Source organism: Balaenoptera musculus, chromosome 8 (assembly GCF_009873245.2).
Source record: "Balaenoptera musculus isolate JJ_BM4_2016_0621 chromosome 8, mBalMus1.pri.v3, whole genome shotgun sequence".
In the NCBI taxonomy this organism is placed as follows: Eukaryota; Metazoa; Chordata; class Mammalia; order Artiodactyla; family Balaenopteridae; genus Balaenoptera; species Balaenoptera musculus.
The window spans coordinates 101,819,235-101,831,576 of NC_045792.1; the positions used below are offsets into that span (position 1 = coordinate 101,819,235).

The 12,342-nt window shown below is 43.5% G+C and overlaps 1 pseudogene; it reads left to right on the forward strand.

Moving 5' to 3' along the window:
- The first annotated feature begins 758 nt into the window (after window positions 1–758).
- On the forward strand, window positions 759–1,461 carry LOC118899607 (annotated as a pseudogene).
- Window positions 1,462–12,342: the final 10,881 nt, after the last annotated feature.

Here is a 12,342-nt window from a genome sequence, read left to right on the forward strand (position 1 = left end):
ATAAAGAATTCTTACAACTAACCAACAAAAAGAAAATACTCAATTAGCAAATGGGCAAAGGACTTGAATAGACATTTCTCCAAAAAAGATATACAAATGGCCAAAAAGCACATGAAAAAAATGTTCAGTGTCATTGGTAAGTAGGTAAATGCAAATCAAAACCGCAATAAAAACCACTTCACATCCACTAGAATGACTATAATCATAAATACAGAAAATAGCCAAGTGTTGGCTAGGATGCAAAGAAATTAAAACCGTTCTACATTGCTGGTGGGGATATAAAATGGTGCAGCCACTGTGGAAAACACTTTGGCAATTCCTCAGTAAGTTAAACACAGAAGTACCATATCGTTCCACTCCTAGGCATATACTCAAAAGTGAAAACAGGTGTTCAAACAAAAACTCATACACGAATGTTCATAGCAGTATTATCCACAATAGCCAAAAGGTGGAAACAACCCAAATGTCCATCGCTGATGAATGGGTAAATAAAATGTGGTATATCCATACAGTGGAATATTATTCAGCCTCAAAAAGAAACGAAGTACTGATACATGTTGCAACATAGATGAACCTTGAAAACATTATGCTAAGAAGCCAGATACAAAAGGCCACATACTGTATAATGATTCTATTTATTTGAAATATTCAGAATAGGCAAATGCAGAAAATAGAGCAGGGATGGCCAGAGGCTGGGGCAAGGAGAATTGGGATTTCCTTTTGGAGTGATGAAAATATTCTGGAACTAGATAGTGGTAATGGTTTCATACATGGTGAACATACCAAATACCACTGAGTTATACACTTTAAAGTGGTTAGAAGGTCCCTGCTGGAGTGCCCCTGCGCCCCCCGAACCAGCTTCTGGGAGCTTGGCAGACACACATGAGAGACACCACCAGAGCTTCATTGTTGTGCTTCTGGGGACTTGTTCCCAAGAGAGCAGAGCCCCTGAGGAAGAGTAGGAGAAGCAGGAGAAAGAGGAAGAGGAGGAAGAAGGAGAAGGAGCAGAAGAAGAAGAAAAATCCAAACAAAAGGCCAAGCTGCAAAGGACCGCTTGAAAAAGAGGATGTCACGACAGGAAAAGGCCAGCCACGAGCTAATTCCCCTTAAGGATTTTATCACGCCTGTGAAGTTCCCAGGGAAAGTGAGACACCCGCCTGCGGTGCAGCCTCCCTTGGAGGAGAGCGAGCAGAGAGCTCTGCTTCTGAAGAAGTGGTCGCTCTACAACATGGAGATGGAGAAGGACGCCGTCAGGTCCATGCTTGAGGCCCGGCAGGGAGTCTGCAGGAGCTGCGGCTCACATCCCTGGAACGCCATAAGGCGGCCACCGAGCGGGACCCCAGTCTGCTCCCCTTGAGAGACAGGGGCAGAGTACACGCCGCCGGTCCCCAACTACCAGCCCCCGAAGGCAGGTACCACGACATCACCAAGGGGTACACACAGGTGGAGTTCAAGAGTTAAGAGCTGCAGGCAGCTGTCCACAGAACACGCTGGCCCTGAGAGCCGGAATGACCAGGGCTCAATGCTTGACTTGGGCCATTTGGACATCTCCGAACATATTGATCTATTACAGAGGGAGTCATTCTGATTGCACAGGATGAGCAAGAAATGTCTAGTACACTGGAAGCGTGGTAAGATGCATGCAGTTTTTGTTGTTTTTTTAATTGAGGTGTAGTTGATGTACCATATTGCGTGGGTTGCAGGTGTACAGTATAGTGATACACAATTTTTAGAGGTTGTGCACCATTTATAGTTATGGTAGAATATTGGCCGTGTTCCCTGTCTTGTACAGTATATCCTGTGGCTTTCTTATTTTCTTTTTTCTTTTTTTGGCCATGCCACGTGACTTGTGGGGTCTTAGGTCCCCGACCAGGAATTGAACCCGAGCCCTCGGTAGTGAAAGAGCTACGTCCTAACTACTGGACTGCCAGGGAATTCCCTTCATCTATTTTTTTAAATTGAAGTATAGTTGATTTACAATGTTGTCTTAGTTTCTGGTGTACAGCAAAGTGATTCAGTTATATATGTATATTATATATATATATACACACACACACACATATATACATATTCTTTTTCAGATTCTTTTCCATTATAGTTTATTACAAGATATTGAATATAGTTCCCTGTGCTATACAGTAGAACCTTGTTTTCTAATCTATTTTATATATAGTAGTGTGTATCTGCTAATCCCAAACTCCTAATTTACTCCTCCTGTCCCCTTTCCCCTTTAGTAACCACGACATGAAAGCAACCTAAGTGTCCATCGACAGATGAATGGATAAAGAAAATGTGAGATAGATAGATAGATAGATAGATAGATAGATAGATAGATAGATAGATAATGGAATATTACTCAGCCATAAAAAAAGAATGAAATAATGTCATTTGCAGCAACATGGATGGACCTAAAGGTTATCATGCTAAGTGAAGTAAGTCTGACAAAGACAAATATCATATAATACCACTTATATGTGTAATCTAAAAAAATGATACCAATGAACTTATTTACAAAACAGAAACACACTCACAAACATAGAAAACAAACCTTGTAGCTTATTTTATACATAATGGTTTGTACCTCTTGATCCCCTGCCTCTGTGTTGCCCTTCCCCACTTCCCTCTCCCCACTGGTAGCCATCAGTTTGTCCTCTATATCTGTGAGTCTGTTTCTTTTTTGTTGTGTTCACCAGTTTGTTTGTTTTAGATTCCACATATGGGTGATATCATACAGTAAAAACAAACAAAAACAAATAAAATAAATTGGTTAAAATGGTGAATTTGATGTTTTGTGTATTTTAGCACAATTTTTTTTTTAAGTCAAGAGAAGGTACTAAGTCTGGGTAATTCAGCTTCTCAACAAAGGCAGATTGATGCGTTGGCTTCTCTGTGAATCTCACTTTCTCTTCATGGTTTCAAGATGGCTGCCACAGCTTTAAGCTTCTCATCTTCCCATGACAATATCCAAAGAAGGTAGGCAGAGGCTTCTCCTTGATGTCCTCACTTATTTTCTCAGGGAGGAAAATATTTCCCAGGAGCGCTCCAGCAGCCTGCCCCTTAGATTCTCATTGGCTAGAGCCAGGTCACATGCAGACCCACAAACCAATCACTACAATAGGGATGGGATTCCAGGCCTTGGGTTAATCCAATTATGATTCATCCCGAGGCTGAGTGAGGGGCTCTCCTTCCCTTATCATCTTGCTGCCTAAAAAAAATTTGGACTTTGTTAGCAAGGAAGAAGAGGAACCTAGCTGGGACTTCCCTGGTGGCGAAGTGGTTAAGAATCCGCCTGCAACTGCAGGGGACGCAGGTTCGAGCCCTGGTCCGGGAAGATCCCACATGCCCTGGAGCAACTAAGCCCGTGCGCCACAAATACTGAGCCTGCGCTCTAGAGCCTGCGAGCCACAACTACTGAAGCCCACGCATCTAGAGCCCGAGCTCTGAAACAAGAGAAGCCACCGCAATGAGAAGCCTGTGCACCGCAACGAAGAGTAGCCCCCGCTCTCCGCAACTAGAGAAAGCCCGTGCGCAGCAATTAAGACCCAACAATGAAGACCCAATGCAGCCAAAAAGATAAATTAATTAATTAATTAATTTTAAAAAAAGAGGAACACAGCTATTTGTTAGGCGATGGTGTATGCCACATCCTCCTCTTACAATAATATCACCTTAAATATCCTTTGGAAATACCCATACATCACTCTCAAAAAAGTCGTTCATTTGGGGTGATCCCACCCCCAAAGCATCAGAAGTGGACAATAAGCCAAAAGGTTGGTCCAAGATGGGTATATGACCTAGCCTCACTAATAATAGGCATCCTCTGAACTTTCCTAGGATTTACTGGACAAGTTGCATTCACTCCCTGCTGAGCTTGATAAACTACCAGATTATAAACCTGAAGTCACTATGTGTTCATCTCTGCCACCACATAGTGGATTCTCCCTGGAAATGAAGCCAATACAGAGGACAGAGCCTGGAGATAGAGAGAAATGACATTCCCAAAAATATGTGTGCTTCTGAATCCAGCTGTGCCTGAAGCCAGTGTAGCTCAGAACTTTTCATATATATGGGCAAATACTTTCTCTTTTTCACTTGACCCAGTTTGCATTTGGTTTTTTATCATGTGCAGTTAAAGAGTCCTTAATAATACAAGAGACCAGCAGGGACCAGATCATAAAAGGCTTGAAAGTGAGGCTAATAATTTTGGACTTATCCTTGAGTAACTCGGAACCATGGATGAATTTTAAGTAAGGGAAAGACATGAACAGATATGTGAGACATGGTCCCTATTGTGGAAACTGAGGAGTCCTTCCCTCTGCCCTAGAATAAGCCAAAGTCAGATCGGCCACATGTTATACTGTTTAAATCAGGAAGAATTACCAAATCCCCCAACCCCACCACTATCAACTTTATCAGAGGGAGACTCTAAATCAAAAGAACTAATGAAAACTACTCCCTGGGTCATAAGTCAAGTAGCCATTGAAACTGGGTATGGATTGGGACTTCCCTGGCAGTCCAGTGGTTAGGACTCCGCAATTCCACTGCAGGGGGTGTGGGTTTGATCCCTGGTCGGGGAACTAAGATCCCACAGACTGTGCAGCGCGGCCATAAATAAACAAACAAATAAATAAAAGTGGGTATGGATTAATGATGCCCCCAAGACCCAAGCAGTGCAGGAAGGAATACTTTCTGAAAAGAGAGAGAGCCATGCAAATGGGGAAAACATTTTTTTAGACATTTATCCTTACTGCTTCCAGAAACTTTTTGGGGGTCTTTGAAAGATGTGCATACCTAGGAATAAAATCTAATAAGGGAACCAGCAGGCCCTGCAGCTCTCACTCTTCCAACTGAGCTAATAAAATTGGTGGGCCCACTATAGGCATCCTTGCTCTGGGTCCTAGAGGCCGTTCATCACCCATAGCTTGCTGGGCTGGCAGGAAGCGAACATCAGTGCCCTTCCGGCTGAAGCCCAGGACCCTGCTCTCTTTAGACAACAGGATGCAGGAAGGAACCCAGAAGGAAAACCTCCTCCTGTGGAAGAGGGCTGGAGCCTTCCTTAGGAAGAGAGAAGTCGTCTTACATAGAGACTAAGAAGGAAGTTCATGCATACATGCTTGGTGCACCTGAGGACGGGAACGCCAAGTCAGAAGAGGAAAAGCGTCCATGAAGATGGAGACAGACAGTCATACAGTGCTTTTCTGTGTGATGCGAGGCAATGTTCAAGTGTGCCAGGGCTGTGATCTCTGCTCCTCTTATAATGTAAATTCCTTCAGAAAACGCCCTAATTCAGTGTTTTGCAAACTTGTTTAGTGTGCATAGGAGTCACCTATAGGGCTCGTTACACATATAGATTCCTGGGATCCTTCTATAGATTCTTTTTTAGTAGAAAAAGTGGGTAGCTGTTGTTTATACCTGTTCAGTATCCTTCACCCCTTCTTTTGGTATCCTTGGGGAAACAAAGTGAAGGACAAATGTGTAAGCACTTATTCATTAGCTCCCATCCCTGTTGGTCAACGATGGCCCCAGGGGCATACATTCCACCCTCTTCTAGGGTGCACATATATTAGTGCTGAGTGGGTCTCCAAGCATCCCACACTGAGGGGTCAGAGAAGCCCCAGAGCAAGAAGTGAGAGGTGTAAAGTATGGGCAAGGTGCAGTCGGGCTGTACCTGTGCGAAGTTGGCAACAGTGGCTGGTAAAGAGGTGTGCCTGAGAAGATGTGAAGTAATGCACCAGAGTTTCCTGTATGGTCCACATCCTGAACTCTCAGATCTGTTCAGGCCCTCCATTAAGTCCAATCCATTACAAGAGCATATACAAGATAAGCTATATTAATTATCCTCCTGGTCTATACCCATTCCTGATTTCTCTCGCCTACACCCAGCATTGTGCTCACCTGGCAAGTGACCCTCAGGTGAAGAAAACACCACCATTAAGTGGTAGCACTAGTGGGCATTTGAACCCACACAGTTTGTCTCCAGAGCTTGGGCTTTTAACCACTACAATGCCTATAGCACAGTGTTGAGGAAAGTTTCCAGGTAGGTGGCATCCAGTTTCAGTGAGAAAAAAATGCCATAACTGCTTCGGGATGTCGACCACAAACAAGGAGGCTGGTAGACACACCACCAAAAGCAAAAGTGACCAAAGAAAAATAAATTGGACTACATCAAAACTTAAAACTTTTGTGCTGCAAATTAAGAGAGTAAAAAGACAATTCACAGAATAGAAAATATTTACAAATCATATATCAGAGAAGGGTCTAGGTTCCAGACTGTATAATGAACCCTTACAACTCAACCATACAAAGAGTAATAACCTAATTTAAAAACAAGCAAAGAATTTGAATAGACATTTTTCCAAAGGAGATACACAAATGGGGAAACAGCACATGAAAAGATGTTCAACATCATTAGTCATTAGGGAAATGCAAGTCAAAACCGCTATGATATACCGCTGTGCACCCACTAGGATGGCTGTAATATAAAAGATAGACAATAACAAGTGTTGGCAAGGACGTGGAGAAATTGGATTCCTCTTACGCTGCCGGTAGGAATGTGCCGTGCAGCAGCTGTGGGAAACAGTTTGGCAGCTCCTCAATAAGTTAAACATAGAATTACCGTATCACTCAGCAATTCCACTCCTAGGCATACACCCAAAAGAACTGAAAACAGATGTGCAAACAAAGACTTGTACATAAATGTTCATAGCAGCACTATTCACAGTAGCCCCAAAGTGGAAACAACCCAAATGTCCACTACTGATGAAGGGATGAGTAAAATGTGGTCTATATATACAACTGAATATTGTCCAGCAATAAAAAGAAATGGAGCACTGATACATGTTACAACAAGGATGAACCTAGGAAACATGCTAATTAAAAGAAATCAGCCACAAAAGGCCATACTGTATGATTCCATTTATATGAAATGTCCAAAATATGCAAATTTATAGACAGGATGTAGATTAGTGGTTACTGTGGGATGGGGGGTGGGGACAATGGCTAGTGACTGCTGATGAGTCTGGAGCCTCTTTTAGGAGGGACAAAAATGTTCTAAGATTAGATTGTTGTGACGGTTGTACAACTCTGTGACTATACTAAAAAAACATTGAATTGTACACTGTAAATGAGTGAATTGTATGGAATGTAAATTATATCTCAATAAAGCTATTTTAAAAAACCTGCAAGCCCCATGTCCTAGGAAACCTCTCAATCACTCAGGCAAACCAAGAGGGTTTGTCCCCCTAATGCCACCCTCAGCCATATAAAATTTTTTTCAAAAAAGAGCAAGGGGATTGGGGAGAAAATGCAGGGTCTGGAGTGTTATTCAGCTTCTTGCTGTGGCAAGGCTGTGTAATAAACAACCCCAAAATGCAGTTGTTTAGAAAAGCAAACACTGGGGACTTCCCTGGAGGTCCAGTGGTTAAGACTCCGCGCTTCCACTGCAGAGGGCTCGGATTTGATCCCTGGTTGGGGAACTGTGATCCTGCATGCTGCGTGGTGCAGCCAAAAAAAAAAAAAAAGAAAGAAAAGCAAACATTTATTTCTTGCTCACAGGTCTGTGGGTCAACTGTGCCTCTACTGGGCCAGCTGGACTTGGGTGTCTCCCATTCTAGGACCCAGGCTGAAGAAACAGCATTTCCCTGGGGCATGCTCTTCTCATGGTGGATGGCACAAGCAGAAAAGGCCAAGGCATGTCACACAAACATGCATGAAGCCTCAGCTAGGATATAGCTTACCTCATGCCCGCTTACACTCCATTGGACGAGGCAAGTCTGCCAAGCCCAAAGTCAGTGGGATGGATAAATATTCACTGCCTAATGAGAGGCACTAAAAAGTCTCAAGGCAGCGGGGCTGGGCCTGTAATCTTATTATGGGGGGAGTGGAATAGTTGGAAATAAGCCAATCTACCGCAGCCAATGGGCCAAATACTTGCCATTCCTGCACTATGAGACGTTTGTCTAATGTCTGCTGCATTTGGGAGCCTTTTTTCTTTAATAGAAATGACTGTATATTAAATTCTGATTGTAAAAGTAAAAAAATCAGACAATACAGAAAACTTTAAAATGTAAAAGCTATAATCCCACCATTCAGGGTTAACCAACGTTAACAGCTTAGTGTTTATTGTTATACAATTTCTTACATATATATAATCACACTGATGTTATTTTTAACATAATTAGGATTACGATATACATACCGTTTTGTAATCTCTATTGTCAGTTAAAATTTCATGAATACCTTTCTATATAAAAATATGTCATCGCAAAAAAAAAGAAAAATATGTCATCGCAATTTTTAAAATAAATTTATTTATTTATTTATTTATTTTTGGCTGCGTTGGGTGTTCGTTGCTGCGCGGGGGCTTTCTCTAGTTGCAGCGAGCAGGGGCTACTCTTCGTTGCAGCATGCAGGCTTCTCACTGCGGTGGCTTCTTTCGTTGCGGAGCACGGGCTCTAGGCACGCGGGCTCAGTAGCTGTGGCGCACGGGCTCAGTTGCTCCGCGGCATGTGGGATCTTCCCGGACCAGGGCTCAAACCCGTGTCTCCTGCCTTGGCAGGCGGATTCTTAACCACTGCGCCACCAGGGAAGTTCCTATCATCGCTATTTTTAATGTTTATATTTTTTCACCAATAATTCTGCCATCATAGCAGACGTATTTCCATTTCTCATGTTTACTTCCAATCTGTAGCAATGTTATTCAATTTTTTGCTTCAACATAATCATAGTGTACAGGTGGTCCCTGGCTCACGATGGTTTGATTTATGATTTTCGACTTTATGATGGGCGGAAAAGGATATACATTCAGTAGAAACCATGCTTTGAATTTTGAATTTTGATCCTTTCCCAGGCTAGCTATATGCAGCCTCTCTCGCGATGCTGGGCAGCGGTAGCCACAACTCCCAGTCAGCCACATAATCACAAGGGTAAACAACCATTCCGTACTCAGACAACCATTCTGCTTTTCACTTTCAGTACAGTATTCAATAAGACATGAGAAATTCAACATTTTATTATTAAATAGGCTTTGTGTTAAATGATTTTGCCCAACTGTAGGCTAATGTTTAAGAAAGGCTAGGCTAGGCTACGATGATCACTAGGTTAGGTGTATTAAATGCATTTTCTACTTACAATACTTTCAACTTGAAACAGGAAGGAAGGGGGCAGGGCACGATCTTTATTTATTTATTTATTTATTTTAATTTATTTTATTTATTTTTGGCTGCGTTGGGTCTTCATTGCTGTGCGCGGGCTTTCTTTAGTTGCAGTGAGCAGGGGCTACTCTTCATCACAGTGCGCGGGCCTCTCACTATCGTGGCCTCTCTTGTTGCGGAGCACAGGCTCCAGACGCGCAGGCTCAGTAGTTGTGGCTCACAGGCTCAGTAGTTGTGGCTCGCGGGATCTAGAGCGCAGGCTCAGTAGTTGTGGCGCACGGGATTAGTTGCTCCGCGGCATGTGGGATCTTCCCGGACCAGGGCTCGAACCCGTGTCCGCTGCATTGGCAGGCAGATTCTTAACCACTGCGCCACCAGGGAAGCCCACGATCTTTAAAAGAATGACATAGCCATAGGACATAACAAAAACTGGTTAGAACCAACTAGGTCCAAGATGGCGGAAGATTCGACTTCCAGTAGACCTTGAGCCTCATTATGTGCTCACTGTAATACATTAGCATATGCTAAATGACACACCCACCAGTGCCTTGGCAGTTCTGAGGCTAACCATAAAAGGTCAAAAAGTGGGCGGTGTCCCAATCCCTGGAAATCTCTGCCCCTTCCCCAAAATAGTTGGAATAATCCTCCCTCTCGTTAGCCTATGAAATTACCCAGCCCATAAAAACTAACCACAGCATAAATATTTTGGGGCCTCTCGCCTTCTAAGATGGCCCACACTCTGTCTGTGAAGTGTGTTTCTCCCAAGGCCCTTCTCACCTTTTGAGACAGACCGCGTTCGTCTATGGAATGTGTATCTCTCTAAATTAAGTCCACTTCTTAATAAATCGCTTTGTCTCTCACTGAATTCTTTCTGTGATGAGACATAAAAAACCTGAGCTTCATTAAGTCCTGAGGCCAGCTGTGTGATCTCAATTAAAAGACCGTGGGTTCAAGTCCGAATCTGAGTTACACGGTTTCAAACTTAGGATGGGTTTATGGGGATGTAAATCGAGGAAGATCTGTGTATGTTTGTGGGTTTGCACACTTAACATTATTCCATAAATGATCTTCCATGTTGTTACAATCTGGAAATTTGTTGTGGTGCTACCACACCATCATTTAATTAGCCAATTCCTATTATTGGGCGTTGTGGTTATTTCTAGTATTTTACTATTATATTAATTCATTCCAAAAATTCCTGTTGCATTCGATTGGCTGAGTTTTTTCTCCCTTCTTTTCCACCATTCTTCCCCTCATGTCAAGTGGAGGAGGGATGGCCACTGGCAGTTCCCAACTGTTGAGTTCAGTAGCGGTGTAGTAGTTCGGCAGCAGGAGCTTGCTGGTATAGATGTGTATCGTTCGTAGCCACTTCCCTATACAGTTACTGATAGCTGTCCTGAGTAGGGATGGCTTCCAGAAATTCTCCTAGTGCCCACTAAGCTGACTCAGGTCACTTTGTGACACCAAAGTGCAAGCCCAGAAGTCACCTGGTGATAGGAGTGTGGTCCACAGTGCCTGGCACCCGAGGCCCATGTGGGCAGTGGAAGAGAAACAAGGTTTGAAATGTACTGAGCTAGAAGCTAGTGGATGGGAAATGGTGGGAAATCTCCTGCTAAATGGGAAAAAAAAATATCTAACAAGGAGAGAATAAGGCTGATGCACAGAAAGAGGCGGAGACCAAGATGGAAAGATCCTACTGGTGGCGTTTGCGTCCTGCCTGTCTCCCTGCCCTCCCCATGATCAGGCGTTCAGCCCTTCCCTGAATTCATGAGCCAATAAATTCATTTTGTTTGAACAAGAGCTTTGCGGTGTAGACACCGAGCTGGTGCTAACACCATAGCTCCTGGAACAGTGCTGGAGCTAGAAAGGTAGACGAGAAATAAACCTGCCCCCTGGGAACCCACAGACTGAGGAACTGGGAGATGCTGACAAGTGATTATAGCACGAGTTACACAGCAGAGGTGTTGAAGCTGACTCAAGAACCAAGAGAAGGGGACCCTGGGCTACACGCAAGAACTGAATAAGATTTCAGCAAGGAGTGAGAGTCTAAGTTTTAGGGAATGAATAGTTCAAGCAGTGACCGCTACTGTGACACCTTTGTTAGGTTATTTTTCTGCTTTCAGATGACTTTAAGGTAACCTATGGTAATAGGATTATTGAGCTAAAGAGCATGGACATATATTTATTATGGCTTTTGTAGACAGCTACAAAATGCCAAGGAAGTTAGGAGTGAAGCCACACCCCTCCTCTTAGCCTTCAAACAGCCCTCTCTTCATCTAGCTTCATTTCCCACAGCAGCTCGCCCCACCCGCCCCGCCCCGTCCTGTCTCATCACCAAGGCCCCCAATGCCAACAGTAAGAGCTGTATCAAAAGGAAATGCTTCCATTCCATGTCCTGTAACAACCTATCATGGAAAAGTATATAAATGTATATATATAGGGGCTTCCCTGGTGACACATGCCAATGCAGGGGGGACACGGGTTCGAGCCCTGGTCTGGGAAGATCCCACATGCCGCGGAGCAACTAAGCCCGTGAGCCACAACTACTGAAGCCCGCACACCTACAGCCTGTGCTCTGCAACAAGAGAAGCCACTGCAAAGAGAAGCCAGCGCACGGCAAGGAAGAGTAGCCCCCAATCACCGCAACTAGAGAAAGCCCACGCGCAGCAACGAAGACCCAACGCAGCCAAAAATAAAATAAAATAAATTTATTTTAAAAAACAAATAAATATATAAAAGTCACAACGATACCCATTTTAAAAAATATATACTGAACAATAAAATTTGAAACAGTTTGAATCACTTTGCTGTACACCTGAAGCTAACAACATTGTAAATTAACTACAATTTTTTTTTTTAAATGTTAAACAAAAAAAAGAGGCAATGCTTCATCCCAGCTTGGGCCTCCAACCCAGGGGATGATGTGGGGAATGGGCTGGAGCAGCTAATTACTGCAACAGAGGCCATTGTTTTCAACTCTCCTATCTCTAGTCTGTCCTTCCCCTGTTTTAGGAATCTCATAATCCAAGGCCAAACTCACAAGTTGCAGACATACCTGTCTAGTAAATCTCTATCCTCTCTCCTCCACACGGGGCTAGCTCAGCAATTAAAATTCCAATTCCTTCAAAAAGGACTCAGCACGGACTACATAGCTGGGATGGGAACTGGTAACAACTCCATCTAAGATGGT